This window comes from Callithrix jacchus, chromosome 16 (assembly GCF_049354715.1).
Source record: "Callithrix jacchus isolate 240 chromosome 16, calJac240_pri, whole genome shotgun sequence".
Taxonomy (NCBI): Eukaryota; Metazoa; Chordata; class Mammalia; order Primates; family Cebidae; genus Callithrix; species Callithrix jacchus.
In genome coordinates, this window is record NC_133517.1 from 80,326,897 (window position 1) to 80,342,644 (window position 15,748).

Consider the following 15,748-nt stretch of genomic DNA (forward strand, 5'->3'; position numbering starts at 1 on the left):
TATATACCTTGGCTTCTTCATCCGTGTACAAGGTGTAATGATGGTTTTCTCATCTTTTTTTAGGAGGGTTATAAGAGTCTGAGACAGTGAGAAGGAAAAGATTGTTTTGCATTTATTAGTTCAGGTTGGGAACTGGAGTCATCTCTGAGTACTTGCTAAGCCAGCACTGGAAAGGCACTCTGTGGAGCCGCTTCTGGAAAGAGGTTCTGGAGAAATAAAATTAGAAAAGTCTGAATTAAGCATATGAGAAATGTTATGGCCATTGGTATATGTCACTCTGAACACCATTCTGCTTATTGTCCTGTAGGGGCATTTGATTTTTAATCTAGCCACGTAAATATTGGCTGTTTCTATTGACTTCCCAACCAGCAGTCCTTGTGCAGGCAAAACTCCCATTTAACTTAATAAAAGTATTGGGAGGAGACTGATATTGTATTCATCCCGCTGATAATTACCTTACATTTTAAAATTTTCCCCACTTGTGCCCCACAGCTTGTTAAAGGAAAAACATAATTTACTCATTGAAATAAAATATTATACAAGTATCAAATGATATTGATAAATATTAAACAATAAACTTTCCCAGAATTCTTTCCCTAAAAAATTGGGGACCATATAACAGAATGAAAAAGGTGATTAGAATGAAAGAGAGGCCATTTGGATTGATTCAGTTTTGCTACATTTATTATAATTTGTGATGCTTTGCCTTAAAAATAAAACAATTACCCAAACTCAAATTACTGTCTTTATACTGTGGCTGATTTTATAATGGCTGACCTTTATCCCATAGATTTTTCAGTGTTAGTTATTACTGTTTTTTACCTGAGAGAGTTGGGGGAGATATGTTAATGGCTCAAATATCCAATCTAAATGTGGTTCTCTAGTATCAATGGATGGATGACTCACCTCTCATAGGAATGTTGGAACTTGGATCATCTTGTCAATCACAGACAGTGTATTGGATGTCCGCCCCAAATAATAAAGCTCTGCACCACGAGATAGTATCATCTTCTTCCCTTAAATAACAATCCTCATTTCTATCTGGTATAAGAATTTCATCTTCAGTAATTGATCAGTGTGACAAAAAAATCTGTTGTTGGCAAAGCATGTTTACAATTATATTATTCAATCATTCTCATCTCAGAGATACTTTCCATCTGCTCCTCAAATTCAATGCCCATTGCAAAGCACAGGTCCATTTTATGCAGCAACTGATTGACATTATTTTTAAATTTTACTTAGTCTAAAAAGAACAGAAGCAAACTTTCCTCTGAGTACTTCATGGGCTATATTTAATACTTTGATAGTATATTAAATGCAGAGTCAATATGACATTCTGTTTTGGGTATAGTGCAATATATTTTCAAGCTTATTTTAATAAGGACAATATGCTGACAAAGGCACACTGTCAGTATAAATGTGTTTATTTTACACAGTGGAAATGAACAAAGGAAGTTCACTCAAACAAGAAAGTAGTTAAATGGTCCTGTGAGAAACTCTTAGGATGCTCTTCTCAATCTGTTTTTGTCCACTAGAGATTTACTGAGAAAGGTGCTATGGCAAAAATTGCATCATGGGACCAAGTGACATTTTTCTCCAAAGAAAATACTGATGACTCATTTTATGCAGATGGAATGGTTTTCTCTCTCCAATAAAGCATAAGGGGTTCAGGCAAGACTAGAGCGAACATCCTTTTAGCATCACTGCAGAAGTGATAGGTGTTTCATAAGCCAGCTAGCTACTGATAGAAAATGCCAGATCATTCTGCCATGGTGCAGGCAAGATGTAATCATTCTGAAACCATGTGAAAGGTTGAGTTCTATTTTCAGAGGCATTTGTTAATTAGAGTCAAAGTGGGCTGGGGATTCCAGGTGGAAAATCAAATGGTCTAATTGTATGGGGACGTATAACAGGGCAGGGAAGTAAACACTGAATTGACAGGCAGCCAATCGAAGTTCTGGATCCTGCACTACTTCTAACAAGCTCTAATCCTCAGCAGCTCATTTGACCTCTGAGTCCTCATCCACGAAAAAAGAACAACTCTAAAATCCTTTCTTGCTCAAAGTTCCTTCTTATTCTAACAATCTCTGAAACAATAATCAAAATCTAATTTATCCCCATATCTTAGTAAAAGAAACTCAATAATTTATTAGGTTGATGCAAACATAATTGTGGTTTTTGCCATTACTTTTAATGATAAAAACCACAATTACTTTTGCACCACAATTGCATATGGGAAATATAATTTCCCAATACAGTAGTCTCATTTAGATATTTAAATGTAAACCTAAATTAATTATAATTAAACAAAAATAAAAATTTGCTTCCTCAATCAGACTAAGTATACTCCTAGTATTCGATAAACACATGTGGCTAGTGGCTACTGTTAAGTCATGTAGATTATAAACATTATCCCAGAAAGCACTAATTTATAAAACCATTTTCTTTTCCCTAGAGCTTGGTGGCCTTCTACAAATGTTTGTGGAATGAGTAAGTTAGAGAATGAGAGATTGATAAAGCCAATATTATTACCAGTCCAATGAAGAACTGCAACTGAAAAACAAAATCTGACAAAGTATGATGTATATTGAAAATGAAAAGACACTCTATTCTATTCTTGGTGAAGATAGACCTGGACAGCTATGTATAGATCTGCTCTCTGCAATTTAAGTGAAATAAACTAGAAATGGAGAAGAAATAGGGACAAGCACCTGTAATGTGCAGTTTTATGTGTCAATTGGGTAGGCTATAATATCCAGTTATTTAATCAGACACTACGTGCTGCTCTGAAGGCATTTTGTAGACATGTATGACATCTAAAATAAGCTTACATTAAGTAAGAGATTACCCTCAATAATGTGTATGGGCCTCACTGAATCAATTGAAAGTCCTGAGAGCAAAAACTAAGGTTGGCCAGGGAAGAAGAAATTTGACCTCAAAACTGCACCACAGAAATCCTGACTGAGTTTCCAGTCTGCTGGCTTACCTTAAAAATTTCAGATATACCAGGCTCCAATCATATGAATCAATTCCTTAAAATAAATCATATACATGTATACATTAATATGCACACTCATATAAGAACACACATATTTGTACATATGTGTGTGTGTCTGTATATGTTCTATTGGTTTTGTTTCTCTTGAGAACCCTCGCTGATAGAGATTTTAGTACCAAGAAGTAGGGTGCTATTGTGATAAAGAAAAACATAAAAATATGGAAGTGGCCTTGGAACTAAATAATGGATAGAGGCTGGAAGAGTTTTTAGGTGCATGATAGAAAAATCTTAGATTGCTTTGAAGATACTCTTGTAGAAATGTCAGAGGTGTTTGAACTAGAGCAACTCCATCTTTAATAGGGGCTGGATAAATTGAGACTGAGACCTACTTGGCTGCATTCCCAGGAGGTTAGACATTCTAAGTCATAGAATGAGATAGGAGTTAGCACAAGGTACAGGTCACAAAGACCTTGCTGATGAAACAGCCTGCACTAAAGAAGCCAGACAAAACCCACCAAAACCAAGATGGTGACAAAAGCGATCTCTGGTTGTCCTCACTGCTCATTATACACTAATTATAATACATTAACATGCTAAAAGACACTCCCACCAGTGCCATGATGGTTTACAGATACCATGACCACATCAGGAAGTTACTCTATTTGGCCTAAAAATGGAAGGAACCCCCAGTTCCAGGAATTCCCCACTCCTTTCCTAGAAAAGTCATGAGTAATCCACACATTGTATAGCATATAATCAAGAAATAACCATAAAAATAGCCAACCAACAGTTCTTGGGGCTGCTCTGCCAATGGAGTAGCCATTCTTTTTCCTATACTTTCTTACTAAACTTGCTTTCACTTTACTCTGTGGATGTGCCTCAAATTCTGTCTTTTATGAAATCCAATAACCCTCTCTTGGGGTCTGGATCAGGACCCCTTTCCAGTAACAGAAATAGGGAAACTGATGGCAATTCTGCTGAGATCTCAGAAGAAGTAGAGAGGGAGGACTTTAGAGAAATTTGTATTGTTTTAGAGAACACATATTGTCATGAACAGAATATTGCTAGAAGTATGAATATTAACGATGCTTTGTTGAGGTTTCAGATGGAAATGAGGAACTGGAGGAAAGGTGATCCTTGTTAGAAAGTAGAATAAATTTGACTGAAATGTAGTCTGTTGTTGAGTAGAGAGCAGAACCTATGAGCAATAAACCTGGATATTTAACTGAGGTTCCCAAGCAGAGTGTGGCCTTGTTGCTCCTTGCTGCCTATAATAAAATGTGAAAGGAAAGAAATAGAGAAAGAAACTGTTAAGCAAAACATAAACCAGAACCAAATGATCTGGAAAATTGTCAGCCTCATCACTTTGCAAAAATATGAGAAAGCAAGCTCTAGAAGAGAACCCCATGGGTATAGTTGGACACTTCTTTGCTGAAGAGATTAGGCATATGACTTATGCATTCAATCAGCCATGTCAGCAAAAGCCAGGAATAGAGACGGGATATCCAGGAGGAATGTGTGAAGAAACTTTTTGTCTAATGGCATAGATCCCCATAATGTCCACAGAATACTGTTAAGGGTTTTCAGAATGTTATGTGACTAAAAGATATAGCTTTGAGTAAAGGGGACAGAGATGGGGTGAAGTGAAAGACAGGACTAAAAGCTATACCTTAGAGTAAAGGGGACAGAGAAGGGGTGAAGTGAAAGAAAGCTGTTGGACTTCTGGGTTTCTACAGGAAGAAAACTGGCTGATAGAGCAATTCAGCTGAAAAAACATGTTACCCTTGTCTGGGTGTGGTGGCCCACACCTGTAATCCTAGCAGTTTGAGAGGCTGAGGCTGGCAGATTTCTTGAGGCCAGGAGTTTGAGACCAGTCTCTAGCCACCATGGCAAAACCCTCTACTAGAAACACAAAAAATTAGTCAGCCATGGAGGTTCACGCCTATAGTCTCAGCTAATCAGAAAGGTGAGGCAAGAGGATCGCTTGAACCTGGGAGGTGAAGGTTGCAGTGAGCCAAGATTCCATCATTGCATTCCAGCCTGGGCAACAGCGTGAGACCCTGTTTCAAACAAGCAAACAAACAAAAAAGTATGTTATTCTTAAAGCAAAAGGAAAAATGACTCTGAAGGCACTGAGGATAGAGTGACAGGCTGAAAGGACAGAGCTTACACTCATGTGGGCCAAGAAGAGAGGGCCAGACCTCAGGCCCTTGGAGCATCAAGACACAGAGAATTTTCTTCAGTCTTTGAAACTCTGCTTGTCTTGCTGGGTTGCAAACTTCCTTGGGACTCATCACCCCTTTTTACTTCCCAGTTTCTCCCTTTTATTATAAAAATTTTCTACCCTGTGTCTGTCCCATCATTGTATTCTAGACATAGATAACTTGTTTTCTAGTTTGGCAGGTGCACTACTAGAGAGGAATTTTACTTTGAGATGGACCCTACTCGGAGTCTCACCCACACCTGATTTAAATCATTTAGAAGAGGAGATTTGGACTTTTCTGGTTAATTATATTTAATGAGATTTGAGACTTAGAGTTGATGCTGGAATGACTCAAGACTTTTGGGGATGTTAGGATGGAGGGAATGTATTTTGCATGTAGGAAAGACATGAACTTTTGGGAGCCAGAGAGTGGATTACACTGAGTTAAGTAGTGTCTCCCCAAAATTCTTGTCCACTTGGAATCTAGAACTGTTTCCTATTTGGAAATAAGGTCTTTGAATCTGTAATCAAGCTGAGTTGAATTATGTACTGTATTGGGATGAGCTGTAAGTCTAATGATTGGTGTGCTTATGAGAGGACAGAAATTTAGAGACAGAGACCCACAGATACCCAGGGAAGAAAGCCATGTGAGGATGAAGAAGCAATTGGGATTATGCTGTCAAAACCAAAGGAATGCCCAGGATTGCCAGAAACTAGAAGTCTAGAGCCTTTGGAGTGAGCCTGTCTCCGTTGATGGCTTGACTTCAGACTTCTAGAATCCAGAACAGGGAGATAATAGAGTTTGGTTTCTTTGGGCTACCCAGTTTGTAGTGATTTATTATGGGTAGCTCTGTAAACTAATAAATACAACACCCAAGGTAACCAGGGTGATGAGAGATAAAATGCTAAATAAAACTTGACTAGCAACATTAGATCTTTTTAAAGTCAGAAGGATGAATGGTAACTAATAAAAGAATTATGTAATATAAATTTATAGAATAATAAATTATTTATGTAACTCATTCATTTAATTTAAAAGACATCTCTTAGAGCATGAAATAGGTATATTGAAGACAAATGAATTAAAGCAGAGAACCACTTCCTACCACAAAATGCTAAACTTACGGAAAACTTTGTATCAAAAGGAAGCACAAGTTAAAATTCACGTAAATTGAAGGGGTTTTCATGAATTTATTGGAGAAAGATCTTCTAAAAAGATTAGAAGAATGTTTTTAAAAGCATCAGTATGATTTTTAAAAAACTGAACAAGTTGAAATCCAGCCTGAAATCCTACAGGTCAACAGTGACATTACACCTGTGTAGGACTTAGTATAGAATGTCTGTGTTCTCAGATACCATATGTATTACTCAGGGTTCTCTAGAGGGACAGAAATAATAGGATAGGTGTATATATAAATGAGAGTTTATTAAGCAGTATTGACTTGTGCGATCACAAGGTGAGCTCCCACAATAGGCCATCTACAAGCCAAGAAGCAAGGAAGTCAGTCCAAGTCCCAAATATGAAGAATGTGGAGTCCGATGTTCAAGGGTCGGAAGCATCCAGAAGGGGAGAAAGATGTGGGCCAGAAGGCTAAACCAGTCTAGACTTTCCACATTCTAGTGCTTGCTTTCATTCTGGCTGTTCTGGCAGCTGATTAGATGGTGCCCACCCAGATTGACGGTGAGTCTGCCTTTCCCAGGCCACTAACTCAAATGTTAATCTCCTTTGTAACACCCTCACAGGCACACAATACTTTTCATTATTCAATCCAATCAAGTTGACATGCACTATTAACTATCACACCATGTATCCAAATGAAAGAAAATGTTCCTTTCAAACTCTATTATTCTGAAATTGCATTTTTCCAGTGTGTTCAGTGACTGATCATAGGCAGTAGGTAAATACATCTGAGCCAATCTGAGTTAAATAGGTTTCCTGACTATGGGGCTTTACTATTGGTCTTAAATATGCTATTACACTAAGGCACTCTAAGAGGGAGATGGTGTGTCCAAATGACCCCAAAATTATTTATCCAATGAATCCCTTTTAATTGAGCATGCTTTTGGTGTGCAAGATAAAAACTCAGATATGAGGCCCTGGAAAGATGCACTGGTCTTTACTTTGGAGGTCCCCACCAAAGTCAGTCAACACTTTATCTTATCTTTCTATCCTGGGGGCCATATGGCTTCATGGGTAGGGGAAGGGGTAGAAGAATATTTGTTTTTAATTGAAAAGAGAGTGTAATACAGAGTGTAAGGTTAAAACTTACCTGGTAGTTTATAGTATTCATTCGTCATCCATCCATCCACTCTGATTTATCCATCCCTTAAATCCTGCTGTACATAGAAAATCAGGTTTGAACTTGTTTATGCTCCAAAATAGTGGTGTGCTTAGTTCTGGTAAAGGACACTACCAAGCTTAGAAACATTAAGAAAGGTTCAGAGAAGAGTTACATTCATGCATTAGAAGACTGGAAAATGGGGGCTCCGTGTAACAGTTTTATATAATTAAGTGAATTATTCCAATTGGAGAAACAAGAAAAAAAAAGCCTCAATGAATATAGGTTTCTTCAACCATTCCCTGAACAAATATTGATAATATCTACTCTAAAAAGGCAGTGAGCTATTTTAGATCTTAGAGATTGAACTGAAGTCTGAAGCAGAAGAAATGAGCTTAACAATTATAAGAGTAGAAGCAATTATTATTATTTTGTATTCATATAAAACGGTTGCCAATATGGGTTGGAGGGTAGGGGAAGGGGTGAAAGGTACAGTGCATTTTTACAGATGTGGTACCTTTTGACCACCTGGCTCATCTCTTGTTCTCATTACTCTCTAGCACTGTGACCTTCAGAAAGTCATTGAACCTCTAGACCTCACTTCCCTTATCTGTAAAATGGTTATATAACAAGATTAAATGAAATACAGTATATAAAGCATTTAGTTCAATGTATGGCTCCAAAACAAATAATAAATGCCATCGCATTTCATGGTACAGTACTCGGAGTTTATTTTATCAATAAACACTTCCACTGGTTAGTGTATGTTTATTCTTCTAAAAGAGACATGATGTTTAGCGAGCAGAAATTGTATTTATAATTATTTAGGTAAAAGCCCAACCATTGAATATTCTATAAGCTGGTGGTTCTCCTACAGGCACCTGTCTATTTTTGCCATAAAGCTTTCTTTCAGATGCCCTAATTGGCTTGTGGTCACCAGATATTTTCTTTCTTTTTGGTTGAATTTTCCTAGACTTCAAATGAGAAGCTGCTACCTCTAGATCTCCTATCGTATAAGCTAAACTATATTTTCTCTAACTAAAATGTCTATTTCTTATTAAGTAAGGCAGCATTGAGACTGGAGGGCTTGGGTTCTGGAGTGTGAGTGATATTTGTCAGTTGCTAACCACTCACAGCCTCATTTTAAAACAAGGAAAGGTGACATTGTAGCTAAGACATGAGACTCGAATAACAATAAGAAGCCAGCCATTCAGAGATCTTGGGTGGGAGGGAGAAAAGGTGGACAATGATAAATCCAGAAACAGTAGGTGCAAATACCCTCAGGAAAGAACAAGATTGTTCACAAAAAAGTGAGAGAGAGAGAGAGAGAGAGAGAGAGAGAGAGAGAGAGAATAGTTTGGCTGTAGGCATTCCACAGCTGAAAGTTTATGAGGAAAGATACATATCTTATACTTTGTATTAAGCTGCTCCAACTTCTAGCATGCTAACTTAATTTGCTGAAAAATTGATTCTGTCTCTGCTAGAATTCATCCCTGCATTTAACCTATTTTCTTGTATTCTTAATCATATGCAATCATTTTCCACTAAACCTCTGTGTACCCAAGTAATCTCACTCCCCACTTGGTGTCTCTGGTTTCTAGCATTGTAACAGAAAACTATCATGACAGTCCCTCAATAGCATTATATGTTAGCACCTTTTTCCCCAGAAGCTAACTGTTCACCCCATTCACTGCTCTGCTGAACTTCCTCCAATTCATCTCTGTCTTTCTGCTGCTCAGCTAACAAAATGGAATAACCTTTTCTCTAAGAACGATATTACCAAAGAACAGAGGGAGAATCTCCCCTGCATGTTTTACTTGGCATTTTTTGTGCCCTATCCCAAACAGTCTATTTTCTGTTGCCTGATCCCATCACACAATCAAGTCTGCTTTTCTGCTCACTGCTCCTATGCCATTCTTGCAGCCAGCTTTCCAGGATTTGTCTTTCTCACTTAGTGTCTGTTTCCGAAATTCTCTCTCCAGGTGGTGGTGCACTTTTTTGAGTTGAATCTCAATTTTATCTCTACCCATATTTTCTATCATGTTATGTCTCGAAGTGTTTCTCAATTATTTTTGTCTTTAGCAGTGTTTTAGGGAATCCAACCAACCATGAACACCTAATCCTAAATGAACAGAATCTGAAATTCTTAACTGTGAGCTTCCTAGAGCAAAAATCGACTGTCTTGGACCAGATGAGTCTGTAAGCCCCTTTCCACTCTCTGGATCTGTAAGTAATAGGCGGTAGCTGGGAAAAAGAATTGTGCATAAATGAATACAAGAAAGGAATTAAAAGAAAGAGGAGGAAGAGGCAAACTAGCATGAGTTGAGTGTCTGCTACATCTAGGCATTGATAAGATTGAGAGGGGTAGACAAGCCTTCACCAACAGCACATTCATGTATATCCCCAACAGAAGTGTCTACCATCAGCGTGTATCTCTACCTACAGATAAACCAAACATTTATGACATGAAACCAGAATTATATCTTAAATATAATTCAGTATTCATATCTTTTCTTCTTTTATTACCACAGGCATTCATCTTTCCCCACAGAGCATTACTGAGCATTCATTGTGGATGCAGCATATTCAGTAGCAGTTTATCCCAGACATGCATCCGTGGAGAGGTGGAAGCCACACGCTTTTCTGAGAATCGGGTTTCATATGAAGACAAAAGTTAAAGTAGGACAGATGAATGATACTCTACCAAAGATTTTGAGTAGAGTGTTCTTAACGTTCCCATTCTTTCACTAACAGCAGGACAAAGGCAGGGGAGTTTTCTGATTTATCCCGATAGATCAGGATGCATGTTCTTGACCTTATATGTATGATACACTATTGAAACAACTGGAGAAACCCTCATCCCACCAAGCATATATTCATAGAAAAAGGAGACCACCATCAGCTTAAATTCTGCTTTCTCAGAGAGGTCTTGATTGACTAGATGCTCCAATTTTAAGTTAGCTCTTCCTGTTTTTCCCTCTTTTTTACCCAGTTACTTAGCTTCACAGAACTTATATAATTTTTAAATTATATGTTTATTGATTTAATATCTCTGTACCTCTTCCAGTCTGCATGCTCCATGAAGGCAAAAATGGGGGTGACTTTATTCATTTATTTTCTGCCTCCCCACTAGAATATAAGCCTCTTAAAGATAGGGGCTATGGTCACTATTCTTAGCATCTCTAGCTCCAGTGGCAGTAATAAGACAAAGAGTGCCAGGTGACCCAGTACTCCTTGATTTTGTGTGTGAGTGGGAAGTAGGGAGAGGTGCAGGCTTCAAGGACAAATAGAATTTGGAGTTAAAATGTTGCCAAGAAAAATCTGACAGTGCTCACATGACAATATTTCATTTCCTTACTCTTTGCTCCATCTTTGCAGGTAGATCCACTCTTCCTAAGAGAAATTACTTTTCCCTTATAATAATATTAATAATGATGACGGTTTAAACTGGTGTCTGTTATTTATTTACCAAATACCAAGTGTCAAATATTATCCTAAGCATTTACACCATTAATTTAATAACTTTTCTGCATGCTCCCAGGAGGCCAGAACAGTATCTGAGTCTGATTTGCAAATGTAGAAGAGGAGATTTCCTTGACCCAAATGTTAGATGAATCTTAAGTCAGAGGCAGACTCAAGCCATTACATGCATCTACTTTCTCCTAGCCCATATAGAACCAACTGTGTTCCATTTATCAAGCAAGGCGGGCATGTGAGACTTGGAACAGCAAGTAGACTCCATGCTTCACTGCAGCTCCAATCATCTGGAAGCAAATATCTAGACATTTTGTGAGAATTGTTCCTCTAAGCTCAGCAAGAACAAGTGCCTCTATTGATTAGCAGTGTTTACCACATACATGGGTGAGTAGTGGCAGGGGTCATTCAATGTACTCATCAAACCTAGCCCTTCTGCAGAGAAAATGAGTTCTTCTTAATGCCCCTGGAAAGAGCAAAGTTCAAACCCCATCAGTGCATAAGAGAGACTATAATATCAAGACTGTCTTTCTCCTTTCCAGAATTCCTGGCCAGAACTACAGCCATAGAACTACAGCTGGTGTGAGAGAAAGACAACGAAAAGGTGAGACCAAGAATGTGCAAATGAGGAGTTGAGAGCTCTCTCAACGCAGCTCAGTTCTTCAGCCCATTATACTCCGGGAAATATTTCTCTGAACTCTTACCTAACAGGTCTCACTTCCTGTTCTGTGACATTACAGGTTTTTATACATCTACTCCATAGTACTAAACACAGTTTGTAATGATGTAAGTTTATGAACAGTTGAAACACTTATGTGCCTCCAACTAAACTCTAGGCTGAGCTCCACAGAGGCTGAAACTATCTGTTTTGCTTCATTCACATCCAGTTCCCCACTCACTGCCTAGCAATTAGGAGCCCCCAATAAATGTTGCATACCTGACTAAAGGAATAAACAAGGCAATGGATTTTGGGGAAGCTTCATCAAGAGGTTTTGACCATCTCCCTATTCCTAAAGATGTTATTTGTACAGGGTTGTTCTTGCTTTTTGTTTAATTCACTTTGTGATTAACTCAGTTTGGGAGATGAGCAAAGCAGAATGAATGACAACTTTGTTTATGTGAAGACAATCCCATTTTAAGAAAAAAAATTTTTGAAATATGATTTTTTTTGCAAAAAACTCTGTCCTCAAGTTTTAGTTCCTAGAGTTACTAAAAGTAACATTAACTACTAACACTAGTTACTAACTAGTAATATGTTACTATTATTACTAACTGGTAATACTATTAACACTAACAGAACAAAGAGTTGAGTGAATAAAACTAACTAGTAATGATGACAGCGGTGGCCCATCTAGAGCAGCTGCTGCAGGACACCAGCCAGGAAAGGGCAGCCAGGGCGTGTGCCACACAGAGCCAGCTGGGGCTGGGAGCAGGCAGGAACCCGCCCTCCCCGGAGCAGCTGCAGCCACCTAAGCCACGGCTACGGACCACGACCTGGGCATCTGTGCACTCTTAGGGAGCCTGGGAAGGCCCGCCTGCCCCCGAAGGCTCGGAAGTGTCTGCTTCTGCTGCCTGGCCTGCCCCAGCACCCCTTCAATCTCAGAGCAAGGTTGGGGCCACGCCCAGGTGCTGTCGCAGCCCGGTCCAGTATGCGCACACTCAGAGCAGCACTGCCACACCAGCCCCCTGCCACCTCTGCCACCTCTGGATTTTTGGGTGCCAGAAAGCACAGGAGGGAGACAGGTGGGGCTGAGCACAGCTTGGCACTGGCCTGCAGGTGCCCCACCTCATGAACAGCAGCAGGAGGCAGACAGCCTCCTGGGTGGAAGGGACAGGTGCCAGGTGAAACCCCACCTTCAAGCCAGGGAGGACCTGAAGCCTGGGGGTCAGGCTACTAGTCCCACAAACCAGAGTGGGAACTTGTGGTGCCTTATCTGGGCCCCATCCATGGTCGCTTATAGACCAGTCAGCACAATGGGATTCTTGGGGTGTCGTTCACCAGGCCAACTTGGCAAAATGAGTCCAGAGGGTTCAAGCAAAACTCGGGCAAAGGCACCATGGGCCACAGAGGTTTCTGGCTGGCGAAGTGACACCCCAAGAATCACATGACAGTAACTCTAGTTAGTAGTGTTACTAAAAAGTTAGTGTTACTAATTAGCATTACTAGTTAGTTTTATTCACTAGTAACACTAGTAATTTTGAGTGAATAATAAAAATAGGCCCTCACTAGCAATGACCAGGCCTCAAAAGTATACAAACCAATATAAGTTTCTGCATCTGATGAAGTGATTTTGGTGTGGAGTAGGGGTAGGGGGAAAAGGACTAATGAGGAGACATGGGAGAGAAATACTTAGAAGAACCAACCCAGTAAGATGAATGCATACCCATTCTTACTAAGTCTTATCTTAGATTTGGCTTAAGTAAGGTAAGATTTAGTTGAGTGGGTACACATTCATCAACAGGCCATCCATGGAGTTGAGTGGAGTTGTGTGGAGTTGTGTACCCACTCAACTCCATGGATTTTCTTTTTTTAAAGGTTGCTGAAGTTGTGGGTCCAGAAACTGTCAAGCCTTGGTCTGAAAGAAGTCACAGACATGGTTATCACCAGCTACTTTCATTCTAAGAGAAGGATACCTGGACCCTGAGAACATCTTACCTCATGGCCAAGGGTGGAAGATTAGGGAGGAGAGGCAGTTGACTATTTCAAGAAAGCAAGATCCTGTCCTTTTTTTAAGACCCTAGTATTAAGGGCTAAATTCTATCAGCCCCAGTAAGGCTAGACTAGGAAGTAGTGAGACAGGCTAATAGCCCATATCTTAGATCCTTAGCTGACACAGGAGGTATCTGACATTCCTCCTAGTGGAATACAAGCTATACTATGAGCAGAGAAGAACCCAGAATAAGTCATGCAGCCTATGAAAGACACTGATTGCTCAAGTAAGTTGACTCTCACTCCAGTCTCAAGCAAGGAGGCTCAGGACAGCTTTCACTTGCACAAAGTGGACATTTGCTCAGGCAGCATCTCTGTGAGCCTTAGCTCAGTGTCTCCCTGGGCCAAACAAGACAAGGAGCCTCCCAAGTCTGTACCAAGTCTCTGTAAAGTCTCTTGCCTGTGTCTCCCGGTCTCTGCTTCTTACATTCTACTTTGTAGTGTCAGCTGGCTTTCTCTGCCTATCTCTTTAGGTATTTCTCTAATCTATCTCTTTAAGTCTAGGCACTAGTGGGCACTCAGAAAATCTTTGTGGGATGAATGTTCACATCATTAGTCTAGTAATTAGGGCTAGCTAAAAAATGTGCCAGGCCCAGTCCAAAGTGAAAATATGGAATCTTTCCTTCACAAGACAGGAAAAGAGGGCTGTTGACGGCAGTAAGAGCAAATGGGTTTTCTTTTTCTTCCACAACTTCTCTCTTACCTCATCATAGTGTTTTTTAATTTGCTGTTCAATTTGTTCTAAGAAAAAATAAAAATTTAAATTTTATTAGCATTAATTTTGCTATTTATCTTTATAATATGCAATGACAATTTGAAATGCGAATATAAGAACATTTTGCTCATATGAGGAGTCACTGAAATTACTGAAAATTATTTTGCTCTTATGAGGAGTCACTAAAAATACAATTTATATTTCATAACTCATATAAGCATTTGTATTTTGTTTTTTACTGGAATAGTTGAAATGCTGCACAAAACTAACTCAACAGTTTTTATGTCACTCCTTGTTATAATTCTACCAACACTCTCTCTCTTCTTCTTACTGATGATTAACGATGAGTAAAGAAAAAGGGGGATGCATTTTCCTGTCTTTTCATTCCTTCCATATCATCATTTTCAGCTTAATACAGGGAAGTACGTGAGTAAGAAAAGACATAATGGGATTCGTTGGTCTTTTATGTTTATTTGAACACCATTGCCTGTCCCTAAGAATCACAGTGAGGACTCTGTGTGCATTTTCTCTAATGCTGTGTTTGTGCACAGTGTATTAGCAATTGGATCAGCCCTGAAACTGACATAAAAGTCTAGGCCAACTGAATTGTTTTCACATAGCCCACAGAAATGCCTTCATTTTCTTAGCTTATAAGATTGTGTCTTATAAGGTAAGCCACATGTATATTGTGGCTAGAGATAAACTGAAGAAAGACAAAGAGGGAAACACACAGCAAGGGATTTCTGAGGCCAGATTTTATTCATCTATTTCTAGTCCCAAGGGTTTAAAGCAGATTAAACACAAAGCTCCTGACCATTGTGGCTCTATGGAGTCCACAGGGTTCATTTCCCTTACCACCAAGATAATTCAATTCAACAAATATTATTGAATCTTACCATATGCTTGTTGTGACAATGCCAAGACCAGCTACAGAGGCAGGGCAGATACTGAAAGCTGCCTGGAGATCAAATTTTATTCCTGGGAAACACAGATATTTAGCAAAATGGAATAAAGGGCTTCTGAAAGATGAAAAAACAGATTCTGGACAGGAAACTAGAGAGATTCTGTATAGAAAACTATGTCCCCATCTTCAGTGTGTGCACAATTACACAGTTCCTCACCCTGAAACTGGTTGTGTTCATGCCCCTTGCAAGATAAGTTACAGCAAGAAAGGGAACCTAGGGGCAGATTAAGAGAGCCTTGGCTTTCTGCTTCTTGCACTCGTTGAAGTTAGGGATGTTGTATCAGGAAGAGCTGGCAAGAGATTCTAGAAGGATTTCTACGATTTTGCTTCAGGAGCAGGTGCTGAGATGAAGTGGCTCTGCCAATCTAAGTGCAAAAAAAAAAGATGTTTTTAGATGAATGGCAA

General features: G+C 39.2%; 1 long non-coding RNA gene across 3 annotated transcripts in view; it reads left to right on the forward strand.

Annotated features, from left to right (window-relative positions):
* Positions 1–15,748, forward strand: part of LOC103788644 (uncharacterized) — a 469,911-nt gene that overhangs the window by 434,058 nt on the left and 20,105 nt on the right. Inside the window, exons 9-10 of one of the 3 annotated variants that reach the window (XR_013528147.1) lie at positions 11,147–11,341; positions 11,497–11,558. This is a non-coding gene — a long non-coding RNA (uncharacterized LOC103788644). Of the gene's footprint in view, positions 1–11,146; positions 11,559–15,748 lie in introns of all 3 variants that reach the window. The other 2 variants (XR_013528146.1, XR_013528145.1) reach the window with 2 other exon arrangements.